This window comes from Schistocerca cancellata, chromosome 3, assembly GCF_023864275.1.
Source record: "Schistocerca cancellata isolate TAMUIC-IGC-003103 chromosome 3, iqSchCanc2.1, whole genome shotgun sequence".
Taxonomy (NCBI): Eukaryota; Metazoa; Arthropoda; class Insecta; order Orthoptera; family Acrididae; genus Schistocerca; species Schistocerca cancellata.
Window position 1 is genome coordinate 61336690 of NC_064628.1, and position 26475 is coordinate 61363164.

Below are 26475 nucleotides of genomic sequence, written 5' to 3' on the forward strand. Positions count from 1 at the left end.
AAACAACATCTACCATAAATAAAAATAAAATTTTTTTCACAAGAACTAAAAAAACAAAGCTGGTATGAAGAGTATAAGGAAAACAATGTGAATATGAAATTCTCTAAATTCTCCAAATTGTTTAAACTGAACTCTGAAAAGGCATTTCCAAAAGTATGCATGTCTGTGTCAACATCTCACAAAAACATGGATAACAGCAGGTAGGAAGAAGTCCTCCCAAACACTTAAACACCTCAGTTCCATGCAATGATCCAGAATTCTTAAATTTCTATCATAGATACAAGAAGATCTATAGGAAGGCGCTGACTGCTGCAAAAAATGTCATTTAATGACAAAATAAATTATAATGCAAAGAATAAAAGCAAAGCAGTCTGGGATGTTATAAAGAAGGAAACAGGGAGAGGCAAACAAATGCAGAATAACATACTGCTAAGGAAGGGGGATAAGGTAATAAATGAACCACAACACTTAGCAAACTATGTAAACGAGCATTTTTCAAGTATTGCAGAGATGTTACAGCAAAAATTCCCCAAAACAAATAAAACACCTGTAAATAATGTTGCACTAAATACAATGATGTTACCTCCAACCACAGAGAATGAAGTCAGTAAAACTGTTGAAAAACTAAAAAATAAAAAAATCAGTAGGCTTAAATGAAGTACCAATGTGTGTACTGAAACAATGCATAGGGATTATACAAGGCCCCTTAATAAATATAATAAATGAATCCTTCACATCAGGGTCATTTCCAGAGCAATTGCAACAGGCAAGAGTTGTACCTCTGCTTAAGAAAGGCACTGCAGAAGATATAGAAAATTACCGGCCCATTTCCCTGCTGCACCATTCTCAAAAATAATAGAAGCAATTGTGAAAGACAGATTAATGAATTACCTGAATAAATACAATCTTTTAAGTGAATCACAGTTTGGTTTCCAAAGTGGCAAAAATATGGAGTCAGCCATAGTAGAATTCACAAAAATTGTACTTGCTGATCTTGATAAAGATGAGTGTGTCACAGGCATATTTTTGGAGCTTTCTAAGGTCCTTGATACAGTTTGCCACAAGATTCTATTACATAAATTAGAAGCATTAGGAATAAGAGGGGTAGCTAATGACTGGTTTCGATCATACCTAACAGATAGGTTACAAAGAGTAGAGATAACACATACTTCAAATAGATCTAAACATTTAGTAAAACACTTATCAGAACCAAAAGACATTAATATACGGGTTCCGCAAGTCAGCATATTAGGACCAATACTGCTCCTGATATACATCAATGTCTTTCCCAGTAGTGTTACTCAGGGAGAAAAAATTCTCTTCACTGATGACAGCAATACTATAGTCACTGAGAAAACAAGAGAACTCCTTGCCAAGAAAGCAAATGAAACTCTCAAGAAAGTTTATGATTGGTCAATAAGCAATAAATTGATATTGAACATAAAGAAAACTAATGCCATGAATTTCAGTTTGAAGAGGAAAAATGACAATGTTAAATTAAATGTAGATGGCACCTCTATAGACTGTGCAACAAATGCAAAATTTCTAGGTATGAATATCGATTATCCATTGAAGTGATGTGAACACACATAGGTACTTGCAAACAGAATGTCATCAGCATGTTAAGCCCTTAGAAACCTATCATCAGTGTGTAACATGCAGTGTCTTTTAGTTACATATTATTCATATGTACATTCAGTTCTTAGCTATGGTGTTCTTTTTTGGGGAACAAATGCACAAAATATGAACACAGTTTTCAAACTCTAGAAAAGAGCCATAAGAATAATAACCAGAAGTACTAGTTGAGCTCATTTTAAATATCTGTTCAAAACAATGGGGATGTTAACTGCTCCATGTGAATACAATTACCAGTCAGTTGAACACATAAAAAATAACATTAGTAATTACAATGCAATCAGCTCTGTCCATGACCATGCACCAAGAGATAGAATCAATTTACTTTTACCAAGAAAAAATAAACATAAAACTCAGAACAGCATTTTCTACCAAGGAATAAAACTGTACACTAAATTACCAAAAGAGATTAAAGAAATTGCAAAAATACACTTATTTAAAAAGTCAGCTATAAAGTACATTATGCAATACATTTTATACATTGAAGGATTACTTAGCTAAAACAGAGCAGGGGTTTGATAAAAAAAAGTTATACAAATAAATAATAATAGTTATTATTATTATAAAATACCCAACATTCCACATAACACCTTCAGTTTATATTTTTTCCTTCCTAGAAATACTTATCCCCAAGCTATGCATAGCACAATACTAACACCTCATCCTCTTTCTGAGCTCGACATCTCACTCATTATGGAGGGATGCTGACTCAGTTTTTCAGGAATGCAAATGGGAAGCTGCGGATCAGAAAATGGCTCAGAGATCAGTGTGTGTGTGTGTGTGTGTGTGTGTGTGTGTGTGTGTGTGTGTGTAGTGAGTGAAACGTTATGAAACAATGTGTGTATAGTGTGTGCAGTGACTGATAGTGAGATATGAGTGATCAGTGTGGCATTACATTATTTAATAAGTTATTTGTAAAAAAAAAAAGTATTGTGTACCTGGAGTAAGTCTAATGACTGTCTCTAACTGTAAATATATGTGTATATGAATTAGCTTATTTTAAATTGATCTAAATTTGTAAATATGGTTATAATAGAAGGAAACATTCCACGTAGGAAAAATATACCTAAAAACAAAGATGATGTGACTTACCAAATGAAAGTGCTGGCAGGTCGACAGACACACAAACGAACACAAACATACACACAAAATTCAAGCTTTCGCAACAAACTGTTGCCTCATCAGGAAAGAGGGAAGGAGAGGGAAAGACGAAAGGATGTGGGTTTTAAGGGAGAGGGTAAGGAGTCATTCCAGTCCCGGGAGCGGAAAGACTTACCTTAGGGGGAAAAAAGGACGGGTATACACTCGCACACACACACATATCCATCCACACATATAAAGACACAAGCAGACATATATAAAGACAAAGAGTTTGGGCTAAACTCTTTGTCCACCATTCAGATATCTTTCACGAACATAGAAATGTCGGACCTCTATATGTTTAGAACGTCGATGAAATTCTGGATTTTTTGCTAACTTAAATGCACTAGCATTGTCAATCTAAAGAACTGGAGGCTATCCCGAAATTTCCACTACTTCTGATAGCAGACGACGTAACCAAACTAACTCTTTTGCTCCTTCACTAGCTGCAATTATTTCCGCCTCGGTTGTGGATGTGGCCACTACTTTCTGCAACTGACTTGTCCACGACACTGCACCACCTGAGTACTTTGCAAGAATTCCAGTTGTTGAGCACCTTATCCAGTTATCACCTGCGAAATCTGCATCAGCGTAAATCTTTAACCCTTCTTTTTTTATTATATACAATTCCAAAATTTAAGGTCCCTTTCAAATACCGGAAAATGCCCTTTACTCTATTCCAGTCTTCAGTGGTTGGTTTCTCCATAGCTAGAGCAGCTTTATTGACTGCAAAAGTGATGTCTGGATGAGAAACTGTTGAAAGGTACATGAGACAACCAATTGCTTCATGATAGGGTACAGATGACGAAACTACTTCATTTTGATTATTGTCCTCACGTCCAATAGGAGTTGAGACTGTATTGCATTCTGCCATTCAAAATCTTTGCAGAGTTTCTTCTGTGTATTTCTTCATATTTTGCTAATTCATCATTCAGGTCGACAAATAACTTTTGCAATTTGGCCACATGTGAATTAATATCTTCCGTTTCATCATGTTTAACATGGAAAGATGTTTCAATCAACATATTCAAACGCTGAGTACTGCTACGTTCAAATCGGGCGCGTAATTTGTCCCAGATTTCTTTAGCATTCTTGCATGTTAAGACGAGTTCTGCAACAGGTTTACCAAGCGCACTTGCTATAAGACTTGCTGCTTTTGCATCGTCCTTGTGCCATTCCACATTCGTTTCTTTTTGTGTACTTGTCGCATCTTGCGACAACTCTACACATTCACGCTTACCGTTAATAATGTCTTCTAGTCCATATGAACGCAGCACCTTAGAAATACGCTATTTTCATTTGGCCCAGTCCTCAGGCCCTTCAAGCTTATCAATACTGACCTTATAATCGCCGCTAGTAATCATGTTTCTTTACAGACATAGGCTCATTTCAAATATTGTTTTAATTAAACTATGTTGTTTGCCATTACACGTGTACTATGCCCATAACCTGAAGACAAATATTATTTTAAAGGCAAGAAAACATTTTATTAACTTTATAATTACACCCTGGATATGAAAAAAAACACATTTACTGAAAAAACACAAAAGTTACACAAAAGCAAAGAATAAAGATATTGACAGCAGAGTCATGGAGCAGCACATAAACATAGACTTCAAGGAATTTTTTTTTCTTTTCTTTTAACAGGCACATATATGAAAAGTGTCAGTGTAACGCTTTCGTACTGAATTTCTGAATGCCACTGTATTATTGCTAAAGATTTGGTTTTGGTTGGCTTAGTGATTCAATGGAATTTGCTGTACTCCTGGTACATTTTGGAGGGTTAATCAATCCTATGTCTTTAACATCCAAACTAACAATGGAATAAAGAGCACAGACAATGGAATACATAAGTACAAATATTATAATTTTGGACAAGTCATACTTACAATAAAATGAGGGCTGAAGGGACATTAAACAATATTGCAGCAATTTCCATGTTCTACAATATGCTTTTGAGTATCATATCATATGGACATATGTACTAAGGTATGCACTCCTGCGAAAAATTGAGTGTCAGCTGCTGAGGAATGATGTTGTTGCAGACCTTTTGTGCTTGTCAGAAATCACACCAAATTACACCATTTTTAACATCCTTCTGACACTCTTTTCAATGAAAACATCTGATTACATCTGTTTACGTTGAGCAACCCTTTCCTTCCTATGTAGAAGATATTATTTAACACAGATACTAGCCATTTATGAGATTATATATATGAGATATGGTCACATGGTAACTATTCTATGTCAGCCTGTATGCAATGTCATTTTCTTACACTTTCTCTCTCAATGGTACTCAAGTTTTCACAAGTATTAAGCCAATGAAGTGACACAAGGTATGCCATTGTAAACTGAAGCAAGTTTATTGCACCATACATCTGCATCTACATCCATATTCAGCAAACCACAGTGAAGTGCGTAACAGAGGGTGCATCCCACTGTATCAGTTATTAGGGCCTTTTTCCATTCTGTTCATTTATGGAGTGTGTGAAGAATTACTGTTTAAATGGCTCTGAGTTTGCTGTAATTAATCTCATCTTATCCTCATGAGTCCTACTGGAGCAATATGTAAGAGGTTCTAATATATTCCTGGAGTCATCATTTAAAGCCAGTTGTTGAAACCTTGTCAGTAGGTTTTCTCGGGATGGTTTCTGTAGATCTTCAAGAGTCTACCAGTTCAATTCCTTCAACATCTCAGTAACACTCTCCCGTGGGTCAAACAAAGTTCTGAACATTTGTGCTGCCCTTCCCTGTATACATTCAGTATCCCCTGCTAGTCCTAGTTAGGTATGAGTCCCACACACTTGAACAATATTCTAGGGTGGATCACACAAGTGATTTGTAAGCAATCTCCTTTGTACACTAACTGCATTTCCCTAGTATTCTAACATTAAACCTAGGCTGCTACCTGCTTTACCCAAAACTGAGCCTATGTGACCGTACATCATTCAGTGAACATTTACAGGCAACATGGTATTAGTTTTTATACAGGGCTATTGTTGCTGATACCAAAGCAAAAGACATACAAAAGTTCATATCTTACATTATAATTCTATTCATTTCTATCTGAGAACATTTCATGTAACACGTAAAAAAACTTAATAAACATAGCAAAAATTTCAGTTGTGGACTATTTTTTTACCTTCTTTCAAACAGATTCGTAGGATTTCATCTGCATTTAATTTGACTGAAGTGAATAGGTTTGGTAGAGAATTAAAACTGTAATCACCAGCATTACATGAAAATCAAGATATAACATCTTTCTTCCCAAGTGGTTTAAGTCAACAGATCAATGTTTCCTTCACTGTATAAATTATGTAAACTCTCTGAGTGGTACTGAAACTTTTTTACTTACCACTTTCTGTTCAATAGATAGATTCAAATCAACTAATGCTATATCTTCTCAATTTACAAAATCTACTCTTGACATTTTGATGAGAAGCACCAACTAGGACAATTTTAACTTTTCCATATATAAATGATTTTCAAGATTTTTAAAAACAAAAACTCTAATCTTGGAATATTACAAAAATATTTTATATATGCTTGTTTCCAGTTGCAATATTTCATGGTGATCATTCACTAAAATCTGCAACATACATTAGAAATATTGTGTATACAAATGGTACACTTGTTCTCTAATGAAGTACCCTAGTGCTAAGGCTGAACTACAGTATTTGCCTTCTTGATATATCTATTCATTGCACAAAACTACTTTTATGTATCATGTATATGTCTACTCTCACACTAATGCTTCTTCTATTCCAGCTTCATCTATATGAAATGAGTCAGGAAAGAGAGGTAGAATTAAATGTTTTTTAATAAAACCAATAACAACAATAATGCATGATCCCTCCAGTTACTCCAGCACATTGCTTTAGAGCCAAAAGATGCTAAGAGAAATAATTATTTTTTGACATTAACACACATCCAGGCAACAAAATATTAATATGCATTTAAGCATAAAAAACATTTAACATTCATGAATGAATGGCCAGCTGTAGAGTTAAAGAGGATGTATAAGCAACAGGAAAGAGAATACAATCTGACACTGAATTAAAAAATAAAACTACAAAAGCACTTTTTTTCCTTTTCTTTTTCCTTATTTTGCATGTACAACTACAGCAAGAATGTGAATTCTCAGTAATGTAAAAGAAGCCATTAGCACAAAGTAGAACCTGCTAAAACTTGTTTCTTTTTGGTAAAAAACAATTAACTTTAATAATAGTATATTTATTTGATGAAAGGGAAATTACTTGCTTCACTCTATACATAATCTGAAACATCAGAAATGAATATATTTGATTTTGCTTTCATTTTTATTTGACCTTGTAGTATTACACTGTGTAGGGTAACAGAAAGCACATCAAGAATATAAAACATCTGGGATCACATATTTCCTGAATAGCAAAATTTTCATACAAAGAACAATACTTATAAAATTTCCTTATTAGGTAATCCTTTAACCATGTAATATTCATTTTCCACCAGATGTGAGCTTCTTAGGAAAGTTGCTGCACACCACACTGTAGGTATTAAGGCGGACAGCTCATGAACTTCAAACAAAACTGGCAAGTCTTTTTTGATTATTAACAGCCAGTAGGGCACATTTCTTAACTGGTTCCTGATCTGTATGTTGTGGATATGGACACCAGTATTTGTTATCTACTCTTAACTATTTTTTATTATGTATATTTTTGATTTGGATAGGTACAGAGATATGTAGGTTAAATTGCCTAGACATTTGAAATTGTTTTTGCATGCTTTGCATGGCCTTTTTCTTAAAATGATTGTAATTGCTATCATACAATGTACATTACTAGTTTAATGACCAATATTTTTCAGACAAAAAGAGATTATATGATGGAAAATAAAGTACAGAAGTCCATAATTAGTTTTCTACTGTATACCTTCACTGAAAATTTCAATGAGATTGTGATGCTTGTTTAACTGTGTTCTTGCATTATACAAACAGCTTAGGGTTATTTCCCATTTCCTTTTATCACCTGTTTCTGCCTAAGGATAATGTTTGAACAGTGCTAGTACCTGTGCTTTATCATTATCTATAGGACTAAACAGATACGTGAGAGTTGAATTCCATAAACTGATGGTTGTGTTCCAATAGGGAGAATGTAAGTCACTATGTATCTTACGTAAAATGTTATGTAAAGAAATCATAATTTGTGATGACTTCAACATAGATGTAAGAGATGACGACAGGTTTGCCATTTCTCTGAAGGACTTGCTACCTGCAAATGGCCTAATATTAAACTTTAGTGATTACAGTACAATAACAGCATCTTCTGCAACATGTATAGATAATATAATGAGCAGTATCAACTATGGTGCTACATAAAAGTTCACCTTAGAATTAGGAATATTCAGCCCTTTTTATCTCATTGTCAAATTTTGATAAAACCGTAAAAATGAAACAAATCAGGAACTAAAGCCAATGAAAAGTGCATACATTTGTCTTGAGACTAAATAAAACTCCCTAGTTGTTCAGCAACCGGTATTCAGTAACCACAAAATACAATGCTTTTATGCCAGAATTCATGATTGTGTTTTCAATGAATGTTTCCCCTTTATAACAGCACATGAAAAAAAACGGTAAAAAATTAAAAAAAAAAAAAAAAAAAGAAAGGTGTTGGTAACTGAAGACATCAGGATCTGTAGTATCAAAAAAGGGAAACTGCATGTGGAAGTAAAGAATAACAGTGATGTACAGTTTGTCGGGTATGTAAACATATAAAAATAATTTTTGGCAGAGTCATTAAAGAGGCAAAACAAATGGCAAACAGTAAATACATAGTAAAAGACACAAATAAATCAAAAGCTGTATGACAGATTATCAAGATTGAAATAGCTGCTGAAACAATGAAAACTCTTAATCCTAAATTAGAAATTGATGGGGAAATGATTACAAACTTTAGACATATATATATGAAGAATTCAACGTGTACTTTACAATTTAAAATAAAACTGATGATCTCCCTTCCCCACACATACATCCCAACATAATGCGACACAGATCATGAGAATTCAAATTTACTCATGTATCTTATTATGAAGTGGCTAACATTATAAAATCCCTAAAAAATCTTAAATCTGTGGGATGAGATAAAATTTCAACAAAAATAATAAAGGCAGGATGTGATAATATTGCACCCCAATTATGTCACATTATAAATCAATCGTTTCATGAGGGCTGCTTTCCGGACAGGCTGAAATATGTGGAAGTTGGATCTATCCACAAAAAGGGCAGACAAGAGTAAATACAAAATTTTTGCCCAGTATCAATACTACCAATTTTTTTCTAAAATATCTAAATGAACAGTGTGTAGCCAATTAGTAAAATATATTTAAAAAATGTAACATCATTCTTAATAATCAATATGGATTTAGAAAGGGGCAAAGCACTGTGCATACTTTTAATGACCAAATCACTAAAATAAGCAAATGCCTCGATAACAAGGAGTGCATATTCGGTATCTTCTGTGACCTCATTAAAGCATTTGATAAGGCACACCATAAGCAGCTGCTTCTTACAGCTTCTATGAAAAATCTTTAAGTTGGTTCTCATCCTAGCCCAAAAATAAAAAACAGAGGGTAGGATGAGAAAGCCTGCTCTAGGTGGAAGGAATTACAAGAAGGTGTACCCCTGTGGTCCATTACTGTTTCTATATCATACAAATGACATGTCAGGTAAGGTAACTTCAGATACAACTCTGTATGCAGATGGCTCAACAGCAGTAGTCTGCTGTAAAAACACTGAAGAATCAGCACAGGAAACAAAATAAATTCTTCAAGAATTAGAAAATTGGATACATAACAATGCTATGAAAGTAAACCTAACAAAAACACAAAGTGTAAACCTCAGGACCAAACAAATTATTGAATGTATAACACAGTTAAGTTATGAAGGCAGAGAACTTATCAGTGCAGAATCTGTTAAATTTCTTGAAGTGACTATATAACAAAAACTTGTCATGGACTGCTTACTGATGCAGTTAAATAGTTTTGTTTACACAATGACGGTTCTAAATACAGTAACTGACTTAGTTGTTAAGAAAATTGTGCACTATGCATATTTTATATCAGCTGTAAGATAAGGCATAATTTTTTGGGGTTTTGAAAAAGAAAACCTGTTCAGAGTGTTCAAGCTACAGAAAAAATTGTCAGAGATATGACTGGAACAAACATCAGATGATCAAACAAACCTTTATTTGCAAGCCTTAACTTCTTGACAATTCCTTCTATGTTTATAGATGAAACACTTCTCTTTGATCTAAAAAAACCCACATCAGTTTGAAGGAAATTAATTTTCACATGCTTCAGAAAAAAGGCATAAACAAGATCACATGTTACCTTTCCACAAACTAACATTTTATTAGAAAATACTTCATATTACATGGCTTTGAAGTTCAGAAATAAAATAAAATCAAAGACCAAAGTACTGCAAGTTAGAATCCACAGAAGCAAACATTGAAGGATACGTGAAAAGCAACTGTTACCATAGTGTGGATGATCTTATGAACAAGGAAGACAAGTAGGAGATATTAAATTTAGTCCCCCCCCCCACATTGTGTTCCACGTGTATGCACATGTTCTCTTTTAATGAAGGTATAGGTTCTTTCTATACTTGGTGAATAGATATGTTCCCTTTTATGGAGGTATGTGTTCTTACCATATACATCCATATTTATAAACAATAGAAACAAACAAGAAAAATACTTGAAAATAAAAAAAATTAAACTATTGTGGAAAATTTTAAGAAATAGGAAGAAATTTTGAACCATGTATTTTAACATGTATTTATCTTTTTATGTTGTAATGTGCTTCTGGGTGCATGCATATGCTTTCTTCGATGTATCTTTTTTTATGTATACCTATGGAGGCATAAAATTATTCGTGGATGAGTCACCAACGTTTCAATAAAATGACTGTATATAGCATGTCACATGACAATAAAGATTCTATTCTATTGTACACAATATTCCATACAGGAGTACTTAACAGTATTAACTACTGCTAGGTACTTTTCATTGGAATGAATTATTTTTTTGTATATGTTACTACAACCTAATGTAACCCAAGCCAAATGGTTTGTTTTTTGTACTTTTTATAATCATTCTTTGAACTATCTAGTTCCTTATTTTATGGCCAAGAAGCATTGCCCTGGTGGTCCACAGAACCTTGAGAAAAGAAGTGTGAACTGCACACTGTGCATTTTCATACCATTACCTAAATCTAATTCCATCACTGATAACATCTACTTTTCCAAATAAAGAAGCACATGTGAGTGGGCTTTCAAATTCTTGTCTTTTACTAGCATTTTTCTGCTGATATTATTCTTCTCCTGTTCAATAGTGTCTCACTGTTTCTTGGCTCTTCGGTGCAATCCATAATAATGAACTAAGAGGTTATGAAGGTTAGGTGGACGGCGGAAACCAAGAGTGTCTTTCCACTGCCCACCTAACCTTCGTAATCTCTTAGTTCACCCCTATGAAATCCCCAAACCACCTTCCCTACCCTCTGGCTCCTACCCTTGTAACCACCCCCAGTGTAAAGCCTGTCCCATGCACCCTCCCACCACCACCCACTCCAGTCCTGTAACCCGGAAGGTGTACACGATCAAAGGCAGAGCCACGTGTGAAAGCACCCACATGATTTACCAACTGACCTGCCGACACTGTGAAGCTTTCTATGTGGGAATGACCAGCAACAAACTGTCCATTCACAAAAATGGACACAGGCAGACAGTGTTTGTTGGTAATGAGGATCACCCTGTGGCTAAACATGCCTTGGTGCACGGCCAGCACATCTTGGCACAGTGTTACACCGTCCAGGTTATCTGGATACTTCCCACTAACACCAACCTGTCAGAACTCCGGAGATGGGAACTTGCCCTTGAGTATATCCTCTCTTCTTGTTATCTAGCAGGCCTCAACCTCCGCTAATTTCAAGTTGCCACCACTCATACCTCACCTGTCTTTCAACAACATCTTTGCCTCTGTACTTCCGGCTCGACTGACATCTCTGCCTAAACTCTTTGCCTTTACAAATGTCTGCTTGTGTCTGTGTATGTGCGGATGGAATGTGTGTGTGTGTGTGTGAGTGTATACCTGTCCTTTTTTCCCCCTAAGGTAAGTCTTTCTGCTCCCAGGACTGGAATGACTCCTTATGCTCTCCCTTAAAACCCACATCCTTTCTTCTTTCCCTCTCTTTCCCTCTTTCCTGATGAAGCAACCATTGGTTGCGAAAGCTTGAATTTTGTGTGTATGTTTGTGTTTGTTTGTGTGTCTATCAACCTGCCAGCACTTTCGTTTGGTGGAAAAAGGCTATAAAGTGACAAGTTGGAACATCTGACAAATTTTGACTAGGGACTTTTTTTGTACAAAGTATCCAAAAATGGGAATATCTGCATTGGCTGAGATGGATGGGGTGGGGAAGTGGGGCACGGTTGGGGTTGGAGGGGGGGGGGATGGAGGATAGAGACAGATTACATTAAAACAAAATCCCTGCCACATTCTTAGTAGACCTGCCTGACAGATTTGTTACTTTCTTCAATGTTGATGCTCCACTAAATGAGGCAGTTAAAACAGACCATGCACACTATATCCTTAATGAATAAAACTGTTGAGGTATGGTTTTCGCTAAGATTACTAATGTTTACAGAAGACTGGAAAGAATCTGTGAAAGGGCTTCAATACATAACATGTGTGGAACTTGATCATATAGTAACTAGACAACAGTACCTAAAACCACCATCCTGCCATCTGCACTACTGTACCAAACACATAAATCATGTACGGTTTGTGTGTTTCTTATTATGACTGTCATAGCAAGTACTACAAATGTTAAGTTGATCAAAGACTGACACGACATAGGATGATTAGGGACAGAAAATACTACACATTAGAATTTTATATGGACTTATTCCTGCACAGGTCTGCATCATAAGGCATTTTATGTCTTTGTGAGTATCAGTGTTTCCATATAAACTTATTGCTTTAATTTTCCCCAAAAGGGGTGTTAAGATTGGTGAGGGAGCAGGCCATTTAGTGTTACCTTAACATGTGATGAAATAATCTCCAAATGTTCCCTTAAGAAGGCCTATAGTTGTCTGTGCAGAATGGGTGGGACATCAGGCGTGTCAGTGTCACTTGAATTGTGTTACAGAGACTGAGATATCTTCTAATGACAGCAGAATATTGTTAAAAACTATATATATCTGGGGCTATTTAGAACCTCATCGATGAATAGGAAGCGATGATGAGACTCTTGGAAACCTGACACATGATGAAAGACTATGGCCATTGTTTATCCACCTCTACCAGCCATCATCAGTTTACAGATTATCAGTTGTGAATGTTGGGAATATTGATTTGATCATGGTTTGGAAATAATGCTTCATCAATAAAACAAAATCCTACATAGAAACACACTATCATTTCACAGTTTTGGTAGATCCTATTCAGATAATTGCAGTCAGTTTCATGTGTCATTGCCATGAAGCTGTTGATGGTCCAACATGCAGAAAGATTTAAGTGCATTAGAATGTAGTATTCACTGTGGAACAAACTGTTAACAGATTCCACTTGCACACTCAAGCTCTCTTGTAGTGACATTGGATTGTGTGTTTCTGCTGCTAAAATATTAGATGCTTTTCTCTGATTTGTTGTAGTTCTTCTTTGTTAGTTTATTTCACTCTTCATGGTTTCAGTCTGTTAAACTTTTTTCATGAAGTTTTCAAAAACAGATCTTGAGATCTTCACATGATCAGGGTACCTTTCAGGATACAAACACACTGCTTTTCTAACAGCTTGGTTACGTAACCACAAATGAAAACCATACCTATTTTCTCGGCCATCGTATAAAACGTAGAAGTCTAAATAGCTTGATGAGCAATTTGGCTGATTGCTACAACATCATGGCACAGAATGGTGGTCTTTAAGTGCAAATGGAAGCACATGAACTGTACCTGAGTTTAGCGTTTCTCTTACATTTGGTATGGTAGGGGGTAGACATTTATAAGACCTCGCTCCTGAAGATGGGACAGTGGTTTTCAATGCTGTCACCTTATTATTTGATTATGTTTCATATATGTTCTGTCACTGAAGTCCTCTTTGAAGATACTGGTACCTGGTGCCAGTGCACATACACCCCCCCCCCCTTTTCTTTTCGAAAGAGAGATAGGGAGGGGAGGGGGGGAGAGAGGGAGAGGGAGAGAGAGAGAGAGAGAGAGAGAGAGAGAGAGAGAGAGAGAGAGAGAGAGAAAGGGGGACAGAGAGGAGAAGCTCCATACAAAATCCCACTTCAGAATCTATAAATGTCAAAAATTACTCGGGGCACCTGAAAATTTACCACAGAAGCAAAAACCATACCTCTATTTATTTACTCATTCTGGATATATTTGTAGTTGGTATTTTTATGACACAATTGACTGTAGTAGAAATCAATTCAGTTTTTTATGTATTATTATGACAGTAATTCTTGATAACAGACACTTTGGAAGGTTTAGTTTGGTGGAGGAGAAGTGAAAATTACATGGAGTTGAAGAGGATGGCAGAAGACAGCAGAACATGGAGAGTTACCATGTGAAAACCTGCCTTTGGGCAGAACACTGATGGTGATGACAATGATGATGAGGCATTATTAAGAAGATACAACTATAATATATACTGATAAAGTTTCTGAAAGTTAGGAGATGAAATGTCTTTTTGTATAATACCATAAGCTATCCACTAAATTTTTAACATCTCATTACCATTTATACTCATATACAAAAGAAATTTGCAGTTTTAACAAAAATATTTGTCATTTTGTGCTAATGTACGGCGTTCACACTGAGTCATAACACTGAAGTAACTTGTTATACAAAAGTACATTTCTTTTGTATTTTTCTAAATTGTAGATAGCACATTACACTTATCATGCACCAACATACACATGCACAAATATGAATGCCACAAAAGATGATTTTTCAGAAACACAAACAGTCTTTTGGTCATCGAAAATGCAGAATTGTAAGAAAAGATCTCTTGAGTAATTTGGTAGAAAGGACAAAAATCTAGACATGGTAAAGGCAGATGCCAAATGAAGATTTATGGAAGAGCTCTACACCACGGGAAGAGAGCATACATGAAACAAACAATGGACACAAGAGAGACACAGAAAAAAGAAAGTAAAAAAAGAAGTAAGCTGTTCATGAGAAGCTGACAGAATAGAAAATATAAGTGAAACTAACATAATTTAATAGACATACAAAGAAAAGAAATGCCTTAACATGTATAAAATTAGAAGACTTACTAAACTGAGGAGGACAGAAAAATAGAAGAGACACTGAGTAATAAACACACAGTAATTAATTATTCAACACATAATTTAATACTCCAAAACCAAAGGTTCTTCCCTCTGAGGTCAAACCATTAAAGAGAGAAAGGCAAATGCGTGGCATGTAGTCTAAGATGGATAAGGGAGATGTTGGTAATTTATTTGGAATGCTGATTCAGACAGACATCAGAGAACAATGTAACCAGATCTTCAACATTAATAGGTTTCTATTCGGAAAACTTATTTTTCCTCTAAGACACTGGTGGGCAACCAATGGCTCACAGGCTATATCTGACCTGCAATCAGTTTCAGTCTGGCTGCAGAAGAAATTCCAGGTGAACACAAGATAAACGTACTCTCAAAAACTATATCTATTGAGGCAAAATTTGCTGGCACGGTGTATCAGGAAAGGGATGCCATTCATAACAGTGTTTTACCCCATCAACATTAACCTCATGGGTGCTATAGATTTGACTTTTTGTGCTAGGAATACTGCTTTCATGTGATAAGCGATCCATTAGCTTAAGTAAGTATCTGAATCAGGTCACAGATCCCCAAAGTTTGCTGATTCCTGCTCTAAGAGATATTATCAGTCACATAATTACAAAACATTAGTTACAGAGTACACAAGGCAACATACTAAAGGAAACAACACAGAGTCAAAGCAAAATTACGAATTATTCATTCATGAAATTTTGAATTTGGTAGAAATTCCTAGTAGTTACTGGAATGAACAAAACTGTACACAATTTAGTTAAAAAATCACTTAGATGTAACATACTTTTCTGTATCTGTATATATTATTTTGCTGTCACTTTGGCTGCCATGTATTAGTGTCACTACCTTAACTATATTAATATTTTTTTTTCTAGCAACTGTTAACAGCATCAATACACTTAGAAAAATGTTTATGACACAGTACCATCTTGTACATTATTTGTTCACAATCAGTTTCAGTCATAGACCGTCTCCATAGTGGAAAATTTTTTTACAGTGGCAAAATGAGATGTCATTCAGTAGTATAGCAATGGCGTAAGTCAACAACAAGTAAATATTTCACTTCTCACTGATTAAGCCATTGCTGTAGTACTGAATGCCTTTCTCAAATGTTTCTTATGTTTCTGACTTGATCATGTTATTCATTCATATCTGAAGACATGAATGTCATGTTATGTTGCAACTGTAAAAAATTTTCCACTGTGGAGATGGTTGTGGATAAATAATTTACAAGACAGCACTGTGTCATCATGCATTTTTCTAGGTTAACCATATTAATTCACTCACATGATCTGTTTAGCATGTAATTTTCAGCATTCATATGTAAAACTAATAATTATATTATCTCTTAAAACATGATATTTTCATAATGGTATCAGTATTCATTCCATAAGTAATATATATCTGATTAATAAGAAGTTAGAGTTATAACAAATGGTATGAAGTAACATATTTATTACAGATTTTCCAAAGATTTATCAATTGAAAAACGAACCCCATGTTTAACAAACATATGCTGCACAAGTGAGCTTTTTCGTTTTGTTCTTCGGTGACAGAATGAGCATTCAAACTGTGGATCTCTACCACATTCAAATTTTAAGTGTCTTGCAAGGCTTCCTTTCAATGCATAGGACCTATTGCACTGGTGACAACGGTACCATAAGGACTGCATTTCTTTTGAAACTTTCCCGCCATCAGAACAACGATGCTCAGATAAACTCAAATGTGATTGAAACTTTGAATTACACTGAGAACACTCAAATGATTCCTGATAGTCCTGGTTGTTGGAGTTCTGAGCAGTGTATTGTGGTGCATGCACAAGAGTGTTTGCTTCCAAGATGACAAAATGTTCTTGCTCATCTTGTTGAAGTGTATCTTGATAACTCTTGAACCTATTTTTCTGATGAAAATGTTGTTCACTAGTGCTGATTGATTGCTGGAATGAAAATTCATCACTTCCATTTCCAATTTCTCTGTTATCTCCAGTATCCTTTTGTAGTGACCAACATTCTATTGTCCCTTCTGAAGCATTTAATATATCCAGTGATTCTTTCATCCAAACTGTAGACTCTGTTGAGCATGAAACTGCAATGACAGAAAATGAATAACAACATTTAGGTTCCTCTCTTAAAATCTAGATGCAATCAAGTTTATTTTTGTTATATACTAATAATAATTAAATCCATTAACACCATTCCTCTCACCACTACCAGCCACATACCACAACCTCTGCAAAAGTATTTTCTGGACAAATTCCTCCCTTCAAAACAATGTAACATGTAACAGCATTTTACATGCAAATCTCTCAGAATATTATTTCTCTATATTTGATTAGAAAGTAGGAACACAATTCTTTGTTTATCTGGATTTTTTAAAGTAAGCTACACAAACTGATAAAGTATGCTAAAAAGATGGCACAAACAGCATTTTAAAGAAGGCATCCAGGCAGGCAAATGAAAATGAGTCAGATGTAAAAAAAGGTAAGTAAACTGTTTATTATTTCAAAATTAATCCTCACAGCTGTTAATAAATTTATCCCACTGTGAGACAACATGGCCAATACTTTCACGGAAAAATGTTTGCGGTTGCCTACAGGACCACGATTGTACCCAGGCCTGTACTCTCCGTCTGAAACAAATCGATGGTCAACAATGTCTTTCTTCAGGGCTCCAAACATATGTAAATTGCATGGGGAAAGACAGGAACTGTATAGAGGATCTATAAGGGCTTCCCAGTGGAACTTCTATAGTGTAGTCGAAACAACTTTGACAACATGTGAGCGGACATTATCCTCCAACAGAATGATGCCATCTACCAATATTCCTGGGTGTTTGGAATTGATGGCACACTTCAATTTTTGCAAAGTGTCCACATATTGCTGTGCATTAACTGTGATGCGGTGTTCCCAAAAGTCAAATAAAGAGGTCATCATGACTTTCCCAAAGTTGGCATCCATGGCTTCAGACTATTTTGATACGGATTGAACCCATGTGCATCCACTGTTGGCTCTGACACTTGTTCTCCAGTTAAAAATGATGACAACATGTCCCATATCCTGTGACAGCATGACAGGAAATAATATCCTTCATTGTGATACCATTACTGGTGCTTGCAGTGACATCAACATTCCTTCCAACTTCTGCTCCTCCATCAGGCTGTGGGGAATCCACCGCACACAGGTTTCCCAGAACTTCAACTGCTCTGTCATGATGGTGTGAGCAGTACTGTGACTGATGCCCAACATGAGCTGAATGTCTTTCACCATTGGCCATCAGCTGATTCTGATGGCAACATCCACCACAGCAATGACAGAAGGGGTAATGACTAGAAGAGCCTGTCCTGATTGACTGCCATCTTTCAGTGGCACCAAACCTTCTCACAATCATTTATTCCATCGAAACACATGTGCATGCGATATACTGTGTTTGGCATGCACAGCAGGCATTCAGGAACGAACTTCACTTCCTGACACTCCTTCCACAGTCAAAAACTGCACAGCTCCCTGTTCCTCTTTACCAGCCTCCATAGTAAAGTATGACGCACACATGACTTGCTGACCTCATCTTGGGTGCACCTAACAGACAAATGGCACAGCGGTGAACATTCCTGATTCCCAATAGAGTGCAATTCTACACACACACACGCAACTACTTTACCAATGTGTCCACACCATGCTTATTACCGTATTTACTCGAATCTAAGCCGCACTCGAATCTAAGCCGCACCTGAAAAATGAGACTTGAAATAAAGGAAAAAAAAGTTTCCCGAATCTAAGCCGCACCTGAAATTTGAGACTCGAAATTCAAGGGGAGAGAAAAGTTGTAGGCCGCACCTCCAAATCGAAACAAAGTTGGTCCATTGTAATATGAGACACAATTTAGGCCGAATGAATGACGATACAGCTACAGTAGTTTGGTTCGAGTCGTAAGTTTAGCAGTTAAGCTTTACCACGTAGCTATTGCTATGCGTCAGGCGCTCCGTCCGTATTTATACGGGTGCCCTTCCTTTTTCACGTGCTTCGTCTGGTTTGAATCGATTGCTTATTTTGCTTTGATCTGATAAGTGCCGTTTTCTTTGTTATAGGTGTTTGCGTCAATCTTAAGCTGAAAATGCATTACTGCACTGTGTCATGCATTGTTTGTCGCATTCTGATAGTGCGTGTTTACGGCCTGTCGCGGCTCGCGGCATGGCTTGCTTTTGTGCACGCTACCGCCGCGTACAATTAAAAAAAAAAAAGAGAGGAATCGTCTCATTAGCGAAACAATGGCAAGAGACTGCTATTTGTTGTTACTTACACTGCTGCTTTCTTTGATAATGATGTATGATAGAACATGTTCTGAACGAGAGTTGGGCGGAAATTTTTCTCCGTTTGAAAAGCTTTGCGGCCGCTTCTTTATTACATCAAATTCTGCACAGAAATTAGAGTCATCTTAGATTTAAAAATCTAGTCACTTGCCGTGCTTCATTTCTGACTGTATCACTATTAGGCATAAGAATAATATGAATATAAACATGACACGATACGTACATTCTTCCGCGTTTGCTGTTGTCTCACTCTACTCTAGTTTCGTAGTTTATTTGGCAGACAGGATTTAAATGAGATAGCAGCAAACACGAAAGAATACATGGCAAAATGTTTATATTCGTATTATTCTTATGGTGAAGAGAATACTGTATGTGATTCAAATTTCATCAGGTTCCTATTAGCAATCATCTCTTCTCACAGATAGGAAAAAATTCAGAACGTAGAGTTGGCCATATTGACAAACATCCCAAACAGTCTTGCCAGTCAGATTTTCGTAGTACACTGAAATTGTGCTACATTCGAAGACGAACAATACGGAATTTGTATTTACTTCTTTGGATAATGTATGAAAATGCAGTGGTCGAAACTCGCGGCGGAGAAAAAAAGCTCGTCTTCAACTTTTTTTTTAAATTTATTGACTGACGCAGAGGTTTTGGCGCCAGTATTTATCTTTGTGCTTACAAAGCATGCATGCGTAGCGCTACATATATTCAACGGCAGAAGTTAGTTGTGGCGGCATGTACCAACATTTTTCATAACTTCCGCTTGCTTTGCACTCGATTCTAAGCCGCAGGCGGATTTTTGGATTACGAAAACCGGAAAAAAAGTGCGGCTTAGATTCGAGTAAATACGGTATATCGTCTGTCTCATTTTCATTTGACTGCCCCTTGTATATATCTGTGTGTGTGTGTGTGTGTGTGTGTGTGTGTGTGTGTGTGGAAAATGTGAATTTATAAACAAAAGCATGCAAATAAGGAATGAAACAAACACGAGCTAGCAAAAGTAACTATGGAAAATAAAAGTAAATTATTTCTACAACACAGACATGATTAAAGACTCAAGCCATATAAAATTATCAAGTCAGCTTATAGAGAAACCATACACATGCTGTTTTCTACTAAATCCGTAACAATAATTATGAGGAAATTGCACAAATAACCATACAAAGTGATAGCTGCACAGTCACTAGATATCTATCCCAAAATAATGCTGAAATTTTGTTGCCTCATGTTATTTCCTCCTAAAATGGATACTAAAATTATATAGGATTAAAAAAATATGAGGAGATGCAATGTGTAGAGCCAGTCAGTCAGAGTATCGGTGCAAGATAAACCTTCTAAATGTAGGAATCTGCCTGACTGATGTCTGAGAAACCAATAGTAAAATAGGACAAATATGGAACATATAAGAAGAGTAACTCAGGAAGGCATGATGGATTGCTAGCAGAAGCTATTAAATATAGTGAAGATAGAAGAGTATGAGTTCAACGCATAAACAAAATATTTCTTTAGCCAATTTCACAAACTTTATTATTATTATGTGACCTATGTTTTGGGTTATAAGCTGATTTTATAGTATACAGTTGTTCCTAAAGATGGGAACTAAGCAAAGACAAACACATCAACTGCTTAATCTATCAGTTCTGATTTAAACTTTAAAAATTATAAATTGCAGTTGTGAAACCTATGTGTAAAATGACAAATCATGTAATATTTCAGGACATCCACTGAAAATGCCTTGTAAAAAAGGCAAAACACTCTGTGTGCATAAATAAAAATAAAAATTTCGATGTGCATCATGCAAAAATGGAAACTACAAGAAATGTGTTTAAAAATTATCTCTGGTGACAATTTTGACATGGTTACATACGTCTTATACAAAATTCATTAGAACGGCATTTACAGTAATCATGAATAAACACATAGTGGAGTAGAGCTTTTTCCACAGGAATGGAAATTTCTGTCATTATCTGTATGAATGAAGGTATATAGGTTCTTCTCTTGTGTAGAAGTTGTAACATTGTCTAAAAGGGGTGAGTATTTGAATTGAGTTTTTTCATTCAATAGTAAATGTGGGGATACACACATCTGTTTCTTAAATTCTAGTATTTATAACTGAGCGGGCTTTTCACCTTTCCCTCTATGTGTAGGACTTTTACATCTATTATGCATTCATGGTTTTTGTTCAAGCAATGTTCAGCAAAGGATGAATCTGGCTTCTTTACTCTCTCGCTTCCATGGTGTTCTCTGGGTCTAGTACAAATGGACCTCCCAGGCCATCCAATATAGCAGGACTGACATTCTTGACAGGTGATCTTAGAAACTCTACTTTTCACGACAGCTGGTTTTTTATCTTTTGAACTTAAAAAACATCTGCCTAATGTCTGTAGCACATAGAGAAACACAGTGAAATCCTTTGGCTTCCAAATGTTGTTTATCAAATTTGAAATTTCAACTACAACAGGTAAACTACATCATTTCCTTTTCAGTCTGTCTACATTGTTCACTGTGTACTGTAAGGATCTGTCATACTTTTCCAGCTTTTTTATTGAGAATTTTTTCAATAATGTTAGATTCAAATTCAAACAATGGAAAGCCAGTCTGGGATATCAGCAATTACGGGAAGGATAGATTGCTACTCATCATAAAAATGATGAATTGCAGACACACACACACACACACACACACACAAACACACACACACACACACACACACAAGTGCTATCTCTGGGTGCTCGGAACAGAGTGAAACTGAAAAGTGTGGAACAGGACCAACAATCTGTGTGGAGTGGGGAAGGGAAGGGATAGCACGGTACATGTGATGGAAGAGGAAACAGTGCTGGCTGGTGGAGTTTGCAGGGATTATAAGTGGCAGACAATGTCACCCAGTGCAGTGTCGGGAGGCTGCGGGGAAGGGAGCGAAGGGAAAAAAAGGAATGGAAAGGAGAGGACTAGAGAGGGGAAAGAGATCAGTGGGGATTCAAATTCATTATTTCTGGCTACTGCTTTTTATGTATTGAACTCCTCGTTATAGTCTTCTGGGGAGATGGGAACAGAAAAGAGATGATAGATCACATAGCGGAATGCTGCATGATTGTAGGCTGATGGATATTGAAAGGAATCTGGGATGAACACGTCAGTAAAGGTGTCTTTCCAGTTAATTTTAAATTTTTGGTTACTATTTTCTATATATAAGCTGATGTCTGGGAATTAATGGTGGAACCCTCTAATTCTGTACTGACTCAAGTTACTGACTCGTACTTTCTAAGAACTTCTAGAGTTGTCAAGTGGAACCTTTCCACATACAGAGAATACCATGGAAAAATTCCTGTAGTAGTTGGTGTTAGAGCTGCACCTTTTTAGATTGAAGTCAGTTGATACATATACCTGCTTAAAGGAAGTCCTTCTAACCAAGGGATCACCTTCAGAGGAGGTTGGGTATCCAAGTAGAGAAGGAATCAAAATATAAGAGGTATTAGAGATAAAGTTAATTAACTGCATATAGATGTTGACTCGGACATTATTGGTATATCACTGCACCACTTAAATAATTTGACAATTCAAAGGCTTCCTTTACCAGGATACAGATTAGCTGGCTGTTTTTCAAGGAGTTCCTTGCGGAGTGGGGGAGAGGCCATCTATGTAAACAACAGTATTCCGTTTGAGCCCACAGACATATCACGGCGGCACTGCACTGAACAGATATTTGAATGTTGTGCAGGGGCACTTGAATTAAGCAAAACTAAATTTGTAACTGTTGTTGTTAACAGGTCCCTTAATGCTGACTTCAGAACATTTCTGCTCAAGCTAGAGAGGGTTCTTTGTTTACTTTATAGGAAGTACCAAAAGTTAGTTACACGTGGCGACTTCAATATAATTTTGTATATGGTTGTGCAAGAAAAAGGATGTTGGTAGAGCTCCTAAACACATATGATCTGATGCAGACTGTGTTTTTTTCCCCAAATAGGGTGCAGGGGAACAGTAGCACAGCCATAGACAATATTTTTATTCATTCTTCATTACAAGATGGGCATTCTGTTAGTAAAAGGGTGAATGGCCTTTCAGACCATAATGCACAAATTTTAACATTTAAAGGCTTTGGTACTCAAACAAATGTCACATATAATTACAAACTATATAGGAAAGTTAATCCAATGGCAACAGAGACTTTTTTAAACCTTGTTAAGGAATGAGAGTGGCACAATGTTTATGGTGCTGATAACATAGATGACAAATATAATTCTTTCCTTAACGCTTTTCTTATGTTCTTTGAGAGTTGTTTTCCATTAGAACATTCTAAACAGGCTACTAGCAGTAAAAGACAGCCTGAGTGGCTGACTAGTTAGATAGGGATAACAGGTAGAATAAAGTTGGAATTATATCAACATGTTAGAAGTAGTCACAATCAAGCTACAGTAGCCCATTACAAACAGTATTGTAATGAGCTTAAAAATGTTATTATTAAGGCAAATAGTATGTGGTACACAAATAGAGCAGCTAATTCACAGGATAACATTAAAACCAAGTTGTCAGTTGTGAAGGAAGTGTCTGGTCAACAGCACAAGGTCGACAATACAAAGTCAGTTCATAGTAAAAATATTTCTGTTGCTGATAAGTTAGATATTTGTACAGTATTTAACAATCACTTTATGAACATTGTTGGTGAAATAAATAAAAATTCAGTTTCTACAAAGAATCATATATCTCTCTTTGAAAATACCTTTCTGAGATTGAGGCCAGAAATACTTCTGTGACACTGACAAGGGGGGGATTGAGTCAATAATCAAATCACTGAAGACTAAGGACTCTCATGGATATGATGGAGTGCCTAGCAGAATATTAACGTACTGTGCTGCACATGTTAGCCCTGTACTTAGCCATATTTGTATTTTTTCCTTTAAGACTGGTCAGTTTCCTGAACGATTAAAGTACTCAGTAGTAAAGCCGCTTTACAAAAGGGAGAAAGGAATAATGTAGAAAATTTTAGATCTCTTTCTATGCCATTGGTGTTTGCTAAAGTTATTGAAAAGACTGTGTATGTAAAGATAATTGATCATTTTATGTCACATAATTTGTTATCAAATGTACAGTTCGGTTTTAGAGGTGGTTTAACAACTGAAAATGCTATATTCTCTTTTGTCTGTGAGGTACTGAATGGATTAAACAAAAAGTTTTGAACACAAAGCATATTTTTTGAATTATCTAAGGTGTTTGATTGTGTTGATCACAAAATATTGCCACAGAAATTGGACCATTGCGGAATTCGGGGAGTAGTTCACAATTGGTTCACCTCTTACTTTAACAACAGACAGCATTACTCACAGTGTTGAGAAAGGCTGTGATGTGGGGTCTGAGTGGGGTACAGTCAAATGAGAGAGGAGTGGGGGGGGGGGGGGGGGGGGGGGGGGGGAGCGATCAGTGCTGGGGCCACTCCTGTTCCTTATTTACTACTCCTGTTCCTTATTTATATAAATGATATGCCCTCTAGTATTACGGGTAATTCTAAAATATTTCTGCTTGCTGATGGCACTAGCTTGGTAGTAAAGGATGTTGTGTGCAGCATTGGTTCTGTTTCAAATAATGTAGTTCATAACAAAAGTTCATGGCTTGTACAAAATAAACTAATGCTCAATCATAGTAAGACTCAGTTTTTACAATTTCTAACACACAAATCAACAATGCCCAGAGTTTTAATTTTACAGAATGGGCATATGATTAGTGAAACTAAACCGTTCAAATTTCTAGGTGTTCATGAAAAGTCTACATTCAGGATCTTCTTCAAAGACTTAATGCTGCCATTTTTACTAGTCGAATGGTATCGGAAGTAAGTGATCGTTTGACACGAAAATTAGTCTACTTTGCTTATTTTCCTTCCTTTATGTCATAAGGTATTATATTTTGGGGTAATTCTTCCCAATCTAAAATGATATTTTTGGCTCAGAAATGGGCAGTTAGGGCAATAAGTTCATGACCATCTTGTCGACCCCTGTTCATTAGTCTGGGTATTTTGACATTGGCCTCTCAATATATATATTCTTTACTGTCATTTCTTGTTAACAGTATCAGCTTATTCCCAAGAATTAGCAGCTTTCACTCAGTTAATACTCAGCAGAAATCCAATCTGCATTTAGATCGCACTTCCTTAACTCTTTTGCAGAAAGATGTGCAGTACACTGCTGCATCCATTTTCAATAAGCTATCACAAGAATTCAATAATCTTAGCAGTAAACCACACACTTTCAAATCCAAACCGAAGAGTTTCCTCGTGGGTTACTCCTTCTATTCTGTTGAGGAGTTCCTTGAAAAAATAAGCTGATTCTTATGTTATAATGTTGATTGCATTTCTTAAATTTAAGGCTTGGCTTTTTTTGGAGTTCACCAACATTTTATTTTTATCTGTTATTACTTTTATGTTGTAATTTCATATAATTACACATTCCATGACCTTGCAGATTTTCTCCTCAATTTGATCCTACAGAACTAGATGTGTAAAAAAATACATAAAAATAAAATCATTGACATAACTGTACCAATACACATCATGTTTGCCAGTGATTTGCTCTTAAGAAAATCAGTCTCCCACTTATCCATGAACATTTTTGCCAGCAATGGGGATAAGGGTGAGCCCATTGCCACACCATCTGATTACTCAGTGTACAATAAACATAGATCAAAAACAAAATAGTGTAGTTTATCCTCTATAGGCAAAATTTCAAAATGAATAAGCATCATTTTAAAGGCAAGGGGGTTTGTGTTTTCCCATGTCCCACAGATTCGACTAAGTCGAATTAAGTCAGGTGATGCTGAGGGAATTAGATTAGGAAATGAGACACTTAAAGTAGTAAAGGAGTTTTGCTATTTGGGGAGCAAAATAACTGATGATGGTCGAAGTAGAGCGGATATAAAATGTAGACTGGCAATGGCAAGGAAAGCGTTTCTGAAGAAGAAAAATTTGTTAACATCGAGTATAGATTTAAATGTCAGGAAGTCGTTTCTGAAAGTATTTGTATGGAGTGTAGCCATGTATGGAAGTGAAATGTGGACGATAAATAGTTTAGACAA